The 17146-nt window shown below is 39.3% G+C and overlaps 1 protein-coding gene across 4 annotated transcripts in view; it reads left to right on the top strand.

The window, feature by feature from the left end:
- The window catches only part of ARID5B (AT-rich interaction domain 5B), a 189658-nt gene that overhangs the window by 31958 nt on the left and 140554 nt on the right, over positions 1–17146 (top strand). The gene's annotated exons all lie outside the window — the stretch shown is intronic.

Raw genomic sequence — 17146 nt, 5'->3', positions numbered from 1 at the left:
TATGGATGGACAGATGACTGGGTGTGGAAGGGGTGGATGTTACCTGTTGAATTACGGACCTTCCCTGTGTGGAACCCTGTGCTGGAAACTGGGTGATATAGTAACACTCAGCGTTTGGCAGCTTCCAGTTGCTGTCAAGGCATAAGACTTAATTGAGGCACCAAAAGTTGAATTAATGGAGAGTTTAAATATTTGTTCTGAGTAGATAATATGACATTTTTTAACACCACATCAGAATTTCATGTTTTATGTTGGAAGGAAAGCAAAGTGAGGAAGAGAGATGAGTTAATGTGGAGCAGGAGAACAGTTTCAAAGCAGGGGAACTACTGGTTCGCAACTCATGGCATAGGTTCCCCAGAGTTTTTAGGGTTTAGTGGTAACCATCAACTGTATGGTTTTTTCATTCCTTCCTTCCCTTCTTCACTATAGGTTTGGGATTTGGAGTAATTATTCTGTTTAGTGTTTGAATCCTGACTCTGTTGCTTACTTAGCTGTGTGGCCTTGGGCAAATAATTTAACCTCCAAGCCGCAGCTTCCCCATCTGGAAAACCTGGAAACTTTTCAGGGTCACTGGGAGATGTAAGATACAAAGGGTCTAGCACAGTGACGGATGTATATTGGTGTATGGAGAGGAGCGCCATAATTAATTCTATTGCTTTTTCTCAACACTCCTTCTTCAGTGACTTTTTTGTGTTCTTTCCTGCTTGTTTTTTTTCCTTTATAACTCCTTGTGGCATTCACTGACTTACTCTCCTAGCAATTGCTCAAGACCAAAGTTGTTGACCTCTGATTTAGACTACTTATTTCCTCTTTAGGCAAAGAGGAACTTCACTTTTAACATATTAAGGCATCTTTTTTTTTCGTTCTAGCACACTGCTGATTTTCATAGCCCTATTTTATGCCTTAATGTAACAACTTCCTGTTGTTTTTTTAACCTAGATTTTAACTACTACAACAAACCTAGACTTTTTATTTTAATAGGCATAAAGAGACTGAGTAACACCCGTAGCTGACTTGTCTTTCATGTGATTCTGGTTTGTGATGAGCTGTGCTGTGTTTTGGGAATAGCATTAATATTTTAGTTTAACAATCAACAGTTTCCTGGCATCTTTTGGTAGATGTCAGGCAGTAATATTTTGGTCATGGTGGCCTGATTGTCATGTGCCCATTTAGAGAAAATTATTAATCTAGTGGTTTTCATTTCAAAATTAAAGAATTTTTTTTAATCATCTTCCTATACAGGCTGTTAACATGGCCAATTTTGTGATGAACACACCATGACTAGCCTTCTGACATGTGGTAATGCTGAATAATACAGTTGTTGTATTACTTGCCTAATATATGATCTAAGTTGTATTGCTATTGTCTTAGGTTTTCCTTAACATTAAAACCTTTTTTCTGTTGGTTTGATTTTTTTTTTTTTTTTAGTTATGAAATATACTGTTACTAATAAAAAACTAAACAGGAAACCCATGGGGGAACAAAAGGATGTGTAGATGGTTAAGCTTGATGTCATGCATATAAACAAGAGTATTTATAGAAGAGTTGTTTTGTATTTAAAATTGATAGTTTATTAATGAATGAAAAGAAACCCAACCTCTTAATTTCATCAAAAGATTTAGAGGTTTTGATCTTCCTGAATTCTAAAAATGTCCATAATCAAACTTTTTTTAAAAAAATTATTTATTTATTAATGGCTGTGTTGGGTCTTCGTTTCTGTGCGAGGGCTTTCTCTAGTTGTGGCAAGCAGGGGCCACTCCTCATCGCGGTGTGCGGGCCTCTCACTATCACAGCCTCTCTTGTTGTGGAGCGCAGGCTCAGCAACTGTGGCTCACGGGCCCAGTTGCTCTGCAGCATGTGGGATCCGCCCAGACCAGGGCGCGAACCTGCGTCCCCTGCATTGGCAGACAGACTCCCAACCACTGCGCCACCAGGGAAGCCCCCATAATCAAAATTTTTAATAATTGATTCCAGAAGAAATTGGTTTATAGTGAACATTCAAAGTACTTAGTGGTTTTTAAATCTTGTTGTTCCTTAGACTCACTTAGGAAAAATTTTTTAAATAATACTGATTGCCGAGTACAGCTTCCCCAGATTCTTCATTCAGTAGGATTGAGGCAAGGCCAAAGAATGTGTACTGATAAAAGGATCTCTAGGTGATTCTGATTTTTTTTTCCCCCCCCCTTTGGGTCTCATCTGGGAGACAGCTCTGTGAGTGATCAGTGCAGAGGAAGGGAAAATAAGCAACAGGAGATTTGATTGGGAAGCTCTCTGGTGAATAAGAAACACCATGTATTTTTTCTTTTCTTTTCTTTTTTTTAATGTAAAATACCCCTTTAAGGATAGAATTTGGAGCCTTGAAATTCTACTCAGTTGGTATGAACTGTGGGGAATTTGAGACAAATAGCTTTTGTAATTGGAATGCACACTGTGTTGTAATATGTGGAAAGAGAAACAAAAACTTTCCTTAATGTAATGAGTTTCCATTATCTGCTTGATCTAAGGTTTACAAGCCTACATTGTGAGGATTTATATTGGGGATATAGGGGATGTCATTTGCTGTGTGCATTCCTGTCCCAGCAACTTTCTCTTCAACCCCTTCCCTTCTCTGTCTGCAACATCAAAATATTTGTTGTCTGTACTTTTCTTTCTACACAGTGGTTTTCTTATCTCCCTTTCTCTTGGCCACAGTGAAACCACTTCCAGTACCACATTGTTAATGGAAGTTCACACACTTATTAGGTTTTTCCTTCTGTAAAACCCTTCCAACTCCTCATTGTTCTTACCAGAGCAAGAAGATGAACTCTGAGATTACTTAAGACCCTCCCTCTTTTTTTCTAGTGGAAGTAAGCAAAGAATGGAGCCATCTCACCTTTCTGTGGATAAAGTAAAACTGCAATGTTATTTTTTTAAACTGAATTACTTCATCATGTTAAAACATCAATAATAACAAAATAATTAGGTTGACTCTTAAAGAAGGGATTTTACCATATAAAAGCTAATTAAAGAACTCTTCTTGCTCAGTGTTTAGGTAGAATAAATTCCCTTTAATCCCAGTTTGTGTCACTTCCTGTCTCTCTGAATAGTTAAAAAAAAAAAAAAAAAAAAAAAAAAAAGAATGTTCTCACAAATGTGTGTCTGCCAACAAATTAATACTCCACAAAGAGAAACTCTGCCCCAAATGGCAGCTTCCAATAACTGCTCTGACTCAAATCACAACTCTTTCATTTTTTATCCCTTTCCCCTTCAAGGACAATATTTGGGGATGTCATGTTTGCTTTTTAAAAACCTATGGCATTTTCATTTAAGATGGTAAATGGTGACTGAAACTGCAGATCTAGATAGTGGGGAAACTAACCATCTTAAAAAACACTTCTAAGATGTGTGAGAGTACATTCATCCCCTTGCCTCCTCTTTGTCCTTTTCACAGAAAGAAAGTTCAGTATGAAACCAATTCAGATTGTGACTTTACTCAGTGAGACATTTTACCTTTTTTCAGACAGTTTCATACTGACGTTTATAGAAAAGGAAGAAAGAAAAAATAACTATGTTAAAATAGAAGGGTTAAGGAATGTATTATTCATAAGCATAACGAACACAGGAACCTGTTTTTCCAGAAGAATCGGGTTGATTAAATCATTCACTACACAAGCCTCTAGTTATTTATTTTTGTCTTCAGAATTACAGTACTTAGCTTTTGTTATAAAGTGGACCTGATACCCATATTTGGTATGGCAGTTGGAACTAGTCAAATGAAGAATTATTTCATTTTACAAAACTTTTAGCAACTAAGGAATATAAACACTATCAGTTAAACATAGCATACTTGCATTTTTTTATTCCTTGGGCTATAGTTTGAAAAGAAATCAAATTATTTTATATAACACTGCTTCTTACAGAGTTCCTTTAAGTGAAGTATGAAAGCTGCAGTGTAAGCTTTATTGGCCTATAAATATGTCATTATAGTTGGACTACATTTATATGCTTTGGATTGTTGTTTAAGCCAAGAAAATACGTCTCTACAGGTTGACTTTTTATTGAAACCCTTTGAGGCATACAATAGAATGTATTTTAGGCCAAGGTTATTAAAACAGCATTTTCATTTTTTTGCAGCAGACTCATTGTCAATTGCGCTGCCACAAACTGTCTGTGGATGGGCAGTTATGAATGGTTTCATCTCCAAATATGTCTCTAGAAAAAGAAAAGATAGAGGAGTGTGAGCTGAAATCAAGAAAAGAGACCAAAAGATGTGGGTGTGGGTGAATTTAATGCTGGGGGTTCCCTCAGTTCAGTTTCTGTTTCTAAAGTCCCGTCAGATGGAGAAAGAGTGCCTTCCCCTGGCCCTTCTGCTGCTGGGACTTTTACTGTACTTTGGGGAATAGACAGCATGGTGGTGGTGAAGGAGCAGGGGCTGGGAGGCCAGGAGAATCCTGCCTCTGCCTGTCCTGAAGGTCTGTCACTCACGGCTCAAGTCACCGTGTGTTTACACCTTTCGGGTTCCTCGTGTGTGAAATGGGTCATGGTGTGTACTTTGTTTATCTTGCTGGATTTCTGAGAAGGTCAATGGAGAAATAAGATTAATATCTATGGAAGCATCTGTGATACTGAAGTCTAGGATGATGGTATTATCATATTATTATTATTATTATTATAATAAGAAGGCGATTCTATATCATAGGGAGCTAGGTGGTATAATATTAGCTAATTTGTCTCTTATGAATTTCCCTAATCACATGTTCTAGTTATTTGGGGCAGGGTTTTTTTTTTTTTTTTTTTTTTTTTGCGGTATGTGGGCCCCTCACTGTTGCGGCCTCTCCCGTTGCGGAGCACAGGCTCCGGACGCGCAGGCCCAGCGGCCATGGCTCACGGGCCCAGTCGCTCCGCGGCATGTGGGATCCTCCCGGACCAGGGCACGAACCCGTGTCCCCTGCATTGATTGGCAGGCGGATTCTCAACCACTGTGCCACCAGGGAAGCCCTGGGGCAGGGTTTTTACACTCTTACTGTCTGCCTCAGTAGAAGGCTGTTATTAAAATCCTTCAGGTTCTTTTATTTGTGTATAATGTGTATATGTGTATGTACATATTTATATATATTATATATACAACTATATGGAGACAGAATATAAATATATGATATATTTTTATATGTTTATATAGAGATATGTCTTTATATCTTATATAACGTTTCTCCTCTTAAATTCTGTCAAAATGAGCTGGGCCACAAGTGGCCAGTGGTGTAAATGTCTTCTCCAGTACTTTTAGTTAGAAATTGACTATAGTCTTTGCTTGGAAATTCTGGAGGCCTTGTATTTCAAATGGTTGTTTCAACTTCGTTTTGAGTTTGATATGTCAAGCTGCTTCCTGGGATGTGGTTACGGGAAGGATTCTCGATCTGTGTTGAAGAAAACAGTATAAATGTCTCTAATAAGAAGCATGCTAAGGTGCTGACAGTTTGTCATAGTAAGTATTTTTCACCAGAGACATCTAATGAACTTCTTAAGATGGAAGACATGCTTCTTACTAAGCCAATCCTTTTCTTCTTTCCTTCCTTCCTTCCTAGATGTAAATTTTGTATGTATATATTAAACAGTCTTCTCAGGGTATTTGTTGTTTATATTTTAACTTCCATTGCTGAGATAGCTGTACTATTTTTTTCTTAAGATAGAAACTTGGGAAATTTCTTGGATGATATATTGTTGAATTATTGTGTTTGTGGATATCATGAGGAATCCCTACAGAAGGGCCTCTTCACCGAAACAGATTTGTCCTCCTTGAGTTCAAAATAGAAATCAGTTACACTTGAGGCTTATCAAAAATTTGTAAAGATTATTTCCAAAGGATTTTCTCACAAGCTCCTCTGACAATATTGTGTGAGCCATGCATTCTTTAAAGAATCTAATTCTAGCACAGTGAACGCGGGAGAAGCATGCTGTCCACGTGCCAACGTGGCTGTTTCTTCAAGAGGTTGCTTCATTTCATTGTAAAGTGACAGCCCAGAGAACCTTTGACACGAGCAAGTTCACACTTCCAAGAGTCTGTACCCAAGACATTCAAAGCTTTAGAACAACTTAGTGACAGGCCATTTTCTAAGGATCTGGGAACATAGGCGGGAGGTTATTCCATTTCATTTCAAAGTTAAAATTCAGGTTGGCCATGGAATCAAATAGTTGAAGACTGTCCTGAAATAATAGTAGAATGAACATGTAAAAAGTGTCTTGAATAAACAACGATGTATGTTGTCTGTACTCAGCCAGCTCGGCTACACCTGCTGGAAGGGAAGTCTGTGAAACCTAACCATGTGTGAGCCAGGCAACAGCTGGTCATTGATATTGCTGTCTAGATAATCACACTGCCATCATTCAGGAAGGCTCATGCCAAGTTAAAACCCTTCCATTTGGAATTTCTGTTGACTTGCAGATCTTCTAGTGTTTCCTAGAGTGATGAACACTTTCTAGGACACCAAATTCAAATCTTTTAATAATGGACTGAAGGTTGGATAGTCAACCGAAGAGAAGTCCATAGAATTTAAGACTTTATTCTTACTTTTAGAATTGGAGATGTTGGGGCAGAAGTAAGAAAAAAGTGAAATTGGAACTTAAGTGCTATTTTTAAGTATTTAGGTTACCAGTATTCACCTCCTAGATACAATGTTTGAACAAGGTAAGAAACTCATGCTTTTTGGGGAGCCCCCTTCATAGAATTGTCAGGCTGGACCCTGGTACAGTTGATATTTCCTCTCCCCCTTTCCTTGAAATAGTCCTCAGTTCTGTCTTTATTTGGCTTGTTTAGCCAAATCCCAATTTTTTCAGTTTTTCGCCAGGATGTGGTTTCAGAATCCTTCTCCATCCTGGTCACTCATCTCAGGACACACTTTGGTTGTTCTTTTATACCAACTTACCCATTGTTGGAAGAGAGCCATAGCACATGCTTGGCACCCCCTCCAGGTAGGAATGACACGGGCAAAACTATCGGAATCTCTTCCCTAAAGCTGTATGGCCTTGACTTTTCTACTCCTCAGGGCAAAAAGGAGGGAAAAGATGTTATTCAACCACTATACCTCCTGAATTTTAGTTACCAATGTTTCTGCTTGTGTTTTTTTTTAAACAGTAATGTTAAACGTAGACTATTATCTAATGAACATCCTTGCCAACTAACATGGCAGGAGGTTTTGTGGCTCAGTATCACTGCTGTGCCTTTCAAGTTTCTGTAATTCCTATAGTTGTATATTGTAGCATTTAGGGTAGGACTGTAGTATTTTTGCCTCAATAAAGATCCACAGTTGAATACCAGCTTGGTGTCCAGCTTTGTTTAAGCTGTTCTGATCAAATAAGATAAAAGACCAGCACACACGTCTTCCCTAAATTATCGTATATGTTAGTTTAGTTCATTATCATCCTTCTGGACTCTAGCTGTTCTTGCTTTTTTTTCATTCTCTGTTTTCTACTGTATGGCCATATCTTTGATTAAAAAAAAGACCATGATGGAGAAGGCAACCCACCCGTACTTTTGTTTCAGTCTCATTAATAAAAATGTGAATATCACCGTGAAAAATCTGTGGTAGTCACCATCTGATGGGAAGATTACCAAAGATGAAAGAAATTCAGCTGTGGTCTGAGTCCCTTGCTAATATATATGTCCCCTTTAGTTTCTGGTTACATACCCGGGGTCTTTTGGAAAAAGTCCTTTAGGCATCCTTGGCTTCTTGCAAGCTCATAAATATCTGATATTATAGATAGACAGGCACACTTGGAGCAATACTTCTATTTGCATTTGGTGGTAGGAGTCTACTGTGAGGAACAAACCTGATTGGTCCACGTGGTCTGTTAAGCATCCTTGAACAGTGCAACATCGCACCTCCAATGTGCTTTAAAAATGAAGTTTGATTCAACATTTCCCCTTCCATTGGAAATGTAAAATGCTTTTCTCCTTCTATTGTACCTCTAAAATATTTTTCTTTACTTTCCAGCTCTCATCTCTTTTTTTTTTTTTTTTAAACACAAGTCTATTTATCTGTTTATTTTTGGCTGCGTTGGGTCTTCGTTTCTGTGCGAGGGCTTTCTCTAGTTGAGGCAAGCGGGGGCCACTCTTCATCGTGGTGTGCGGGCCTCTCACTTTCGCGGCCTCTCTCGTTGCAGAGCACAGGCTCCAGACGCGCAGGCTCAGTAGTTGTGGCTCACGGTCCTAGTTGCTCTGCAGCATGTGGAATCTTCCCAGACCAGGGCTCGAACCCGTGTCCCCTGCATTGGCAGACAGATTCTCAACCACTGCACCACCAGGGAAGCCCCCCAGCTCTCAACTCTTTAGCCACTGCATGATTACTGACTGTAGGCCATTATTATAGCTGTTATCACGATGGCATCACCTTGGAACACAAAAGCACATACATCCAACATGTGAATTGATGGGGCTTTTCCAGAGGGTTTTGTGAGCAGGTCTTTGATTTGGGCATCTAGGCTTAATTCTCTTTAGTATTGATGCTGATTCTTCCCAACTGCTCATTTGTCTTTTAGAATACTTTAAATGTGAGCTTTTATTGCAAAACATTAATCTTTCTAAATGTCAAAGATCCACCCCTCTTCTCTCCTCTAAGATTATGTGTTTAAGTCTGTAGTTTGTACAGGTCCGCTGTTGAGGAAAGCTGAGGTTTGGACTTTTATTCCATTTTAATGAATATATTTATTTAGGATAGATTGGAATAATAGTGGGGTTTCAGAAGCTTTACAAGTGCTTCATGCACAGTAGGGGCTGAGCAAACAGTGCTGTCGATTTGGGGTTTTCCTAGTTGCCCTGCCCTGTGTGTTTTCAGTTAGTATGCTGGGATGTAGTGGCCTCGCTTTGTTCTCCAGAATATTCCTGGCCTCTTTCTTTGGACCTCTCCACTTGCTTTTTAATTTTTATATCATTTCTAACATCTTTTACACTTCTGACCCTTTAAAAATATTGGCTTTCAGCCAGTAGCTCCCCTTTCTTCGATAACCTCATGCCTACTGGATAAGATACAAATGTTGTAGGCAAGCATCCACTGAACTGTTCAGTCCCAGCCTCCAGTATTTTTCTTTTTTATTAAAGATCTTTCATTGTTGTTGTTTTTCTGATTGCCAATGTTGTCCGTGTTCATATTAGAAAATGTAGGCAATACAAAATGCGGAAAAATTTAAGTTACTTGTTTTCCTCCCACCCAGAAGTAACTGCTGTTAGCATTTTTAATATCAGTATGCCAAGGTATATGAATGTGTGTATAGGTATGAAATTCATATGCATACCCTTCCCCCCCATTTAAACTTGTACAGGTGTATTATGACAGTGCCTCCATATTATAAAATACTCTGTTTCTTTCTGCCTGCCATAGTGTTTCATTAGAGAGGTGTTTCTGTTTGGACATTTCATTTGCTTCTGTTTTCCCACCAACTCTGAAATTCTTGTAACTCTGCCCATGTCCATGACTCTTTCCTCATACGTTTGTAGAGGTAGAATTGCCAGCTCAAAGTGCACACAGAATGTTAAGACAGCCTGTCTCTCTTATCTCCTATCGCTTATGTAAACCTCTTGCCTTAGCCTAACTAGTCTAACTGCTTGGTCTTCTTTCTCTTTAGCCGCATGCACCCACACCCCTGCTCCCCAGCCCTCCCATGAATTTTGTATGGCTCATGCCTTTACGCATTCTCGGAATGCCCCTTCCAGGACTCTTACCTGAAGAAAAATCTCTTTTCTTTAAGTTTCAGTTTAAGCCCCTGAAGCCCTTGTTTGGCATCCTGCTCAAAGGATTTTCCCTGCTTATGGAGCTCTTACCACACTCAGTGTCTCTACCACCTGACTGAGTACGTTATGCTATAACTAGCAGTATAATGCAGTATCTTTTTTTTTTTATATATGCCTGTCTTATCTTCCCAGCAACAGTCGTAACTATCCTGTAGGCATTCTAACTTCACAGCTATATTTAGTAGGTTAAGTAAACATGCGACTTTTATGATCCACCTCCGCTGAAATTTCTGGTGTTCTCTGCTCTGCATGGTCGGGACACCTGTGTGGATTCAGTGGTTGACTTGAGTTCTTGTCCAGCACTTCCTGGGACACCCTCTAGTGGAGGGGCTTTCTCATTGGTACCTGGAAGGAGAAGCAGTGTACAGTTGGCCCTCCATATTTGCGGGTTCTGCATCCATGGATTCAACCAACCTTGGATGGAAAATACTCAGAAAAGAAGAGAAAGAAAAAACCTTCAGATAGTTCCAGAAAGCAAAACTTGAATTTGCTGCATTTGGGCAACTGTTTACTTAGCATACTTAGCATTTATGTTGTATTAGGTATTATAAGTAATCTAGGGATGAGTTGAAGTGCAGTTGACCCTTGAACCATGCGGGGGTTAGGGCGCCAACCCTCTGCCCAGTGGAAACTCTGGGTATAACTTACCGTCGTCCCTCCATATCTGTGATTCCTCCGTTTTCCCAGTTCTGCATATCCATGGATCCAGCCAACCTTGGATCATGTAGTACTGTATTTACTATTGAAAAAAATCCCTGCATAAGTGGACCCATGCAGTTCCAGTCCATATTGTTCCAGGGTCAAATGTATAAGGGAGGATGTGTGTAAGCTATATGCACATGTTATACCATTCTGTGTAAGGGATTGGAGCATCCTCAGATTTTGGTATCCTGGCGGGATTTCTGGAACCAATCCCCCACGGATACTGAGGGACAACTGTGCTTGTGGTTTTTAGTTTCTAACTATTTTTGGCTTCATTTGTAATCCTCCATTATTGACTCATTCGTGGAAACTTACTAAGAGAGCTTTTGAACATGCGCAGAGCTAGCTTGCCAGCCTAGGGATTTTTGGTGGTGGTGTAGGAGTTTGTTGTGTGTGGACATTTACATATTAATACTGGCACTTATGAATTCCTCTCTTCCTCAAGGAAATCTTTTTCATGTGTCAGGATTATAGCAGTGACAAAAATGTGCAGGGAAATAAACAAATCCAGACTGGACTTGCTCTCCCTTATCTTTTTATTATCATCAGCTTGTTTGTAATCTGTCTTCTCTAGGTGACAGGTTATTAAGGAGATGGTTTTAGTAAGACATCTAATACTTCTTATTCTAGGCAATTGTACTGTTTTAATCCTCACCTCCCTTAAAATGGTTACTCGCGAATCATGGTGGAGGATATTCCCCACCTTCCAAATACTCATTCTACTTATTTGGTTCACAAGGGAAGTATTCTGTTAGGCTCTACAAAAACAATGCTTTATGCCTGGCCTATTCACTTAATAAGAAATAAAACATAGTTTTCATAGCAGTGCTGATAATAAGGCAGATTTCAAAGCATGATGAAACGTATACTTTTCTAGCAGAGAAAAACCTATAGTTACCTGGCTAATTACCCATCACATGATGGCTGTGTGTAAATATAGGCTTTCACATGTGCAGCCTCTGTGTGGGTTTCTTTGTTTTTTTTTAAACTGAGAATGCTCATTTAGTTTCTATTGTTTTGAATTAATGTTTTCAATCAAAGATTTAGAAGAATGAGCAAACACAGAACCTACCCTATTCGGGTGGCTTCTTTTTGACCACTGTACTAAACGTTTGTGTCATGAACTTTAAAGTAAGACAGACTTGAATTCAAACCCTTGCTCCGTAAGCTGTATCACCTTAAATTTTTAAATTCTGCTTTGTTTGTTTATCTGTAAAACAGTGTTAATACCTGTCTCAGAGGACTGGGAAAGATTAGATTAGATTACATATGGGGGAGCATTTAGTCAAGAACATTTGTTTTCTTTCCTCTTTCCTTTAGAAAAGTAAACCTTGCAAAGTGCTATTTTCTTCCCCAAGAAAGTAAAGTGGACAGTTGCAACCTAAATATAGTAACATGAAGCAACAGGCATCGGCTTCTACTCATATTTCATTAATCAACAAAGTGATTAATTCCATGGTCATGTTTTACTTCCAAGAGGTGAGGGTATATAATCATACAGCATTCTTGGAAGGAGAGGAAAATTGGATGTTGGGTGAACATCTGTAATAATCTCACACGTGCCCTTTCGATAATGGTAAATCTCACACAGTAATAAAATCTCAGGGTTGATAATCTAGTTACAAAACTCTAGTTATGACATCTTTCCTGAACTTACTACTTCTTAAATGTCCTCTGCTGAAAATAGTTGACTTTTTAATATTTTCAGTGATTGAGGAAACTCATGACTTTACCGTTCCATTCCATCTTTGATCCATCTCTGTGCTAGAAATTCTTTCTTCTGAGGAATTAAATTAGAAAAGTATGGTTTATAGTACAAATGACTGTATTAACGATGTACTATTGTTATTAGTTCTATTCTCGAGACAGCAGAGAAAAAATCAAATTTTTGTTCTTGACAGCATTTCAAATATTTGAAAATAGCTGCCCCCGCCTCCAGTTCTCCTTTCTCCAGGTCAGACACCAATAGTCTCAATCCACATTCCTTACACAGCATGACTGCTGGTTTCCCCACCTGTCTGGTAGCCCTTATCTAAAGACATCTAAATTGTCCCTGTTGCTCTCTGTGTGTAACTATCTATGTTTTCTATTTAAAGAAAAGGCGATACTTCAATCTGGTTTCCGGCCTTAATTTTACTTTTTATACAAAAAAATTTAAACCTTTCAGAAGCAAAAGTGCTTCTTCACTTCTTATCTGATTCCACTCCTCCCAGAATTAACACACTGCTAATGATCGGTAGTTATTCCTCCAGTTATCTGTGTGTGTAAATTGTTTTGCTTTAAAAATAAGATCTTACGCTGTGTACAGTACTTAGCAAGTTGCTTTATCAACTGCTGTTAAGTAGCCTAGAACTGTGCTGTCCAGCATGGTAGCCACTAATCACATATAGCTATTTTTTTTAAAAATTTATTTATTTATTTATTTTTGGTTGCACACGGGCTTTCTCTAGTTGCAGTGAGTGGGGGCTACTCTTCATTGCAGTGCATGGGCTTCTCATTGCGGTGGCTTGTCTTCTTGCGGAGCACGGGCTCTAGATGTGCGGGCTTCAGTACTTGTGGCACACAGGCTCAGTAGTTGTGGCTCGCGGGCTCTAGAGCGCAGGCTCAGTAGTTGTGGTGCATGGGCTCAGTTGCTCCACGGCATGTGGGATCCTCCAGACCAGGAATCGAACCCGTGTCCCCTGCACTGGCAGGCGGATTCCCAACCACTGCGCCAGCAGGGAAGTCCCACATGTGTAGCTACTGAGCACTTGAAATGTGGCTACTTTAACAGAGAGACTGAGTTTTTAATTTTATTTAATTTTAATTAATTTCAGTATAAAATTAAAAACTAAAGCAGTGTAAAATATTTTTTTGTTAAACATAACTTTATTGCTTTGGTAGGACTACATCACTTTAACTATTGAATATTTAGCATGCAAATTGGATGTGCTGTAAGTGTAAAATAGATACCTGGTTTCAAAAACTTAGTTTAAAAAAGAATATATCTCATTAATAATTTTTATATTGGTCACGTTGAAATAATATTTTGATATGTTGGGTTAAATAAAATATTTTGTAATTAATTTTACCTTTTCCTTTATTTTTTTTAATGTGGCTACTAGAAAATTTTAAATTATATATATGGTGCACATTATATTTATATTGGACAGTGCTGATCTAGAGAGATTTGGACGGCTGTGATGTTTAGCCAAACCTTTTATTTTAAAGTACGTGTCTGGTGTACATTGTGACGTGCGTGCATCCTCTACAAGTGGTGGTGCTTTTGTGTACTTTACTGTACAGTGGTGGATAGAGTACAGTAGTACAGTATCATTATTTCAATCCCAGGATGTCTGGAAGCAAGTGTAAAAGCAGCAGTGATGTAGCTGATACTGCAAAGTAAGCTAGGCTAACTTCGTTGGACTTATGAACAAATTGGACTTAAAAACACACTCTCAGAATGGATCTCGCTCATATGTAGGGGACTTACGTAGAAGAATCACTGTTGTATGCCCTGAGTGCTGAAGAAGACCAGGGCACTGTATTTGCTGTAGAAGGAAGATGAAGATGAAAGAGACCCAGTCCCTGCCCTTAGGAGCTCATGGTGTAGCAGGGCGGACAGCACACCTAGGTTATAAGGTGGTGTTTAGCCAGTGCACACATGAAGGTGTAAGCAGAGAGCGCTTGGGAGTATGGAAGAAGGTTCCTGAGTGGGTCTTGCACGTGAGTAAACTTGTAAATGCTTAAAGAGCGGGGATGATGACTGCTGTTCCTTTGGTAGTAGTCTCATGTGATTGTTAAATAAATGAGATTCCCATCCCATGTGATCACTGTTCTTACAGGATATTACTAGGCTTGAAGACGATCGTGGTCATTTTTGGCTTAGTTCTTCTTTTTGGAGGGCCTACTTATCCCACTACGAGCTTGGATTTGGTGCAAAGTTGGCTTTCTAGATAGAATTCCTGTGCTTGATGTTAGATTCTGACCTTTCATTGGCTGTAACAAATACCTAGTGGTTCACATCGAGCTTATCTGGTTAGCAAAAGAAATACATATTTTACATATCCCTCATTGAAATTCCTAATATTTGGCCAAAGCTTTAGCACTTCCACCCAGAAGGTGTTCGGAGATGCTGAAGGGAAGATAATTAAACTTAAGGCTCTTTCTTGATTTGTTTGGATTTATAGTTTCATTTGTTTCATAACTATGGAGACTTCATATCTACCAATGCGTGCTCTGGCGATAAAGGGATATCAGTTGAAACTCAAAATGTTAACTCTTTACCCTCTCATTGGGTGTCCTTGATTCATCAAAGCAGTATTTTGATACCATAGTCTTAGCTTGTGTCACCTATAAGCTAAGAAAAAAAGTTAGCAATTTTAGATTGCAGATGATAAAACTTTTCCATGAAAATGTCAACTTTCTGCGTGGTTACATTGTTCATGTTTGCAAATGGGGCTAGTGTGGTTACTCAAATCAATTCATAGAAAACAGTTTCTCCCAAAGGCAATGTTAGAATGGATCTCACAAAATCGAAGAATTTACCCCGGGCAGAGCTTTCTAGCTGAATAAAACTTCTCCTGTTGAATCTAAGATTGGAGATCAAGAAGGGTACAGGATCATAGATGGCAGGTTCGTGGTTTGACAGGAGGTTTACGGATAATCATCAGCTACCCCCAGCTGCCCCCACACACACACCCAAAAACTATAGCTTAGGTGATAAGTCATATGCCTCAATATTCTGCTGGGGAATCATCTGAGTCATTAATTCTTAATTAAGGACTGATAGATACATTTTTGTGGGTTGCCTTAACCCCCAAATCTTCATGCATAATTCTGGATCTAAACACACATTTTCTCGGGAGCCCATACATAGCATTCATCTGGTTCTGAAAGGAGTCTATGATGATAAAAAGGGTTAGGAAATACTTTTTCAATGCCTGCTACTTATCACTCTGCCCCAAAAGCCACCCATCAGGGATTACCACCAAGTTTTATTTATTGCATTTTCCTTGAAGCCCATGCATATGTGACAGGGAGGAGAGGTAATTGGATTGGCCTCTTCTGATGGTGCTTAACCTTTGGGCGTGTGGCATAGATAACTTTGAGAATCTAGAGAACACTATGGACTCCCTAGCCAGAAAATACATCCGCAAAATTGGAATGACATTCGAGGACACTCATGGACCCCTTCCTGAAACTGGTCTTTGAACTCTTCCTTAAAGACTGCTGGTTGATTCTCTTTAAAAAGTAAGGAATCGTTGTGCTATGAAGAAAAATGAAAATGATATGTGTCTACCCACAAGGTTGATGGGGTTTTTGCTTTCAGGTACAAGGATTTTTGGTTTTCATGCATGTGTGACAAGAAAGAGCATGCCTCTCTCATGTCATGTATTTTTCTATTTTCAAATTATTAATTTTGACAGCAGGAATGGGCACTGGGTAATTCTTATTTGCTCCTGTCTGGATGATCGGGATATGCTGTGTATACATTATAACTTTAGTAGTTACTTCCTGTTTAGGAAGCTCTCTGAAAACTCCTCGTGGTGAAGTAGAGCCCCCTGTTGTAATGTAAATACGTTCTCTGTGGCTTAATTTTTATATATCGCGTTTCATAAAATGAGGCCTGCCTAAGGATTTTTCTGAAAGCCTTTTTATCACACCAAGCCTGTGGCCACATTTTTTTTTTTTTTTTGGCCACATGGCATGTGGGACCTTAGTTCCTTGACCAGGGATCGACCCTGCACCCCCTGCAGTGGAAACACGGAGTCTTAACCACTGGACCATCAGGGAAGTCCTCAGTGGCCACTTCTAACGACAATTTGTTTCTTATGTGAATCAATCTCATGCTCAGTATTCTAAATATTTATAAAATAATGGCTTTTTGTCTTTTACTAAGGGAGCTCTGCATATTGTTTGTGGGTCTAAATTTGGCCTATTTCTTGGGAGCCTGAGCTGAAGCCCAAGATGAGAAACATTTTCTTTTTTATTCTGATCAAGACCCCATCTGCCGTTTGCTAGACTAAACTACTTACTGGAAAGGGAATGAGGATCCCTCCCTCACCCCAATTTTTTTTTTTTTTTTTCAGTATGCGGGCCTCTCACTGTTGTGGCCTCTCCCGTTGCGGAGCACAGGCTCCGGACGCGCAGGCTCAGCGGCCATGGCTCACGGGCCCAGCCGCTCCGCGGCACGTGGGATCTTCCCGGACCGGGGCATGAACCCTCGTCCCCTGCATCGACAGGCGGACTCCCAACCACTGCGCCACCAGGGAAGCCCCTCACCCCAATTTTTAATCTAAAATATTGTCCGGCATGTAGTAGGTGCTCAATACATACACTGGGTGAATGACTGCATGATGAGGCTTTTTAAATCTTGTACCTGGAGGCAGAATAATATAATGGTAGGAGTCTGGCAGACCTAAACTTGAACCTAGGTTGCCGATTTTTTAAAAATCCATATAATAATTTCTACCTCACAGAGATGTTGTAGGATTTAATAACATATTGAATTCCAGGTTCTTAAGACAGTGTCTGGCACAATAAAGCACTTGATAAATGGAGCATTATTAAAGTCTTAGGCCTTAAATTAGGATATCTTAGACTTTAGCCATTTGTAAACCAATGTCAAAATTTTTCTCATGTCGATAACACCCTATTTTATAATTTAGTTAATATTTTTTCTTTAACTGCTTTTTTTTAACT

The sequence above is a fragment of the Kogia breviceps genome, chromosome 2 (assembly GCF_026419965.1).
Source record: "Kogia breviceps isolate mKogBre1 chromosome 2, mKogBre1 haplotype 1, whole genome shotgun sequence".
Classification (NCBI taxonomy): Eukaryota; Metazoa; Chordata; class Mammalia; order Artiodactyla; family Physeteridae; genus Kogia; species Kogia breviceps.
The sequence above is the reverse complement of the archived record's forward strand: the minus strand, read 5'-3'. Positions and strand labels throughout refer to the sequence as shown.